A 708-nucleotide genomic window follows, 5' to 3' on the forward strand; every position below is an offset into this window, starting at 1 on the left:
CTGTCAAGACAGAAAGACTATTGAATAACATAATCAGACTATTAAATACAGAGAGAGGTCTATCCTTCCAGGCTATGAGACAGTTATATATAGCCTGTATTACATCAGTAGCTGATTATGAAGTTCAAGTTTCATGAAATAATCAAGAGAATTTCACTGAACTCTTTCAAAGTCTGTAAAACAGAGCCTTGAGAAGAATTCTGAGAGCATTCAAATCATCTCCTATTAAAGCAATGGAAATTGAAGCTTCAATTCCTCCTTCTGCTATTAGATTTGAAAAGGCCTGTATGAACTATGCTCTGAGAGTTGTAAAGATGAGCTCAAATCATATAATCAGAGAAAGAGTCTCTTCTTCATTTCCATCAATTAACTCTGGAAATGAACTGGATTGGAATAGATTTCTTGATTGAAATGAAAATAATTCTTCAAACAAAATGTCTTCTCAACTGTACAGACTATGCTCTCTGATTAAAAATCAATTTTCTTCTTTAAATGTTGAAAAAGTTGATCATGAGAAGTTATCTCTCTGAAGAGAAAAGCTTGAATCTCTTATAGACTTACAAATAAGTAAACTATTAAAAGAGAAAGAATATGAACAGTATTTGAAGAGAATTTCTACAATCAATATAAAAGACTCTATTCTGATTTATTCAGATGACTCAAAAAATGAGAACTTGAATAGATTAGGCGCAGGCATTGCTTATACTG

This window comes from Blastomyces dermatitidis (assembly GCF_000003525.1).
Source record: "Blastomyces dermatitidis ER-3 genomic scaffold supercont1.8, whole genome shotgun sequence".
Classification (NCBI taxonomy): domain Eukaryota; kingdom Fungi; phylum Ascomycota; class Eurotiomycetes; order Onygenales; family Ajellomycetaceae; genus Blastomyces; species Blastomyces dermatitidis.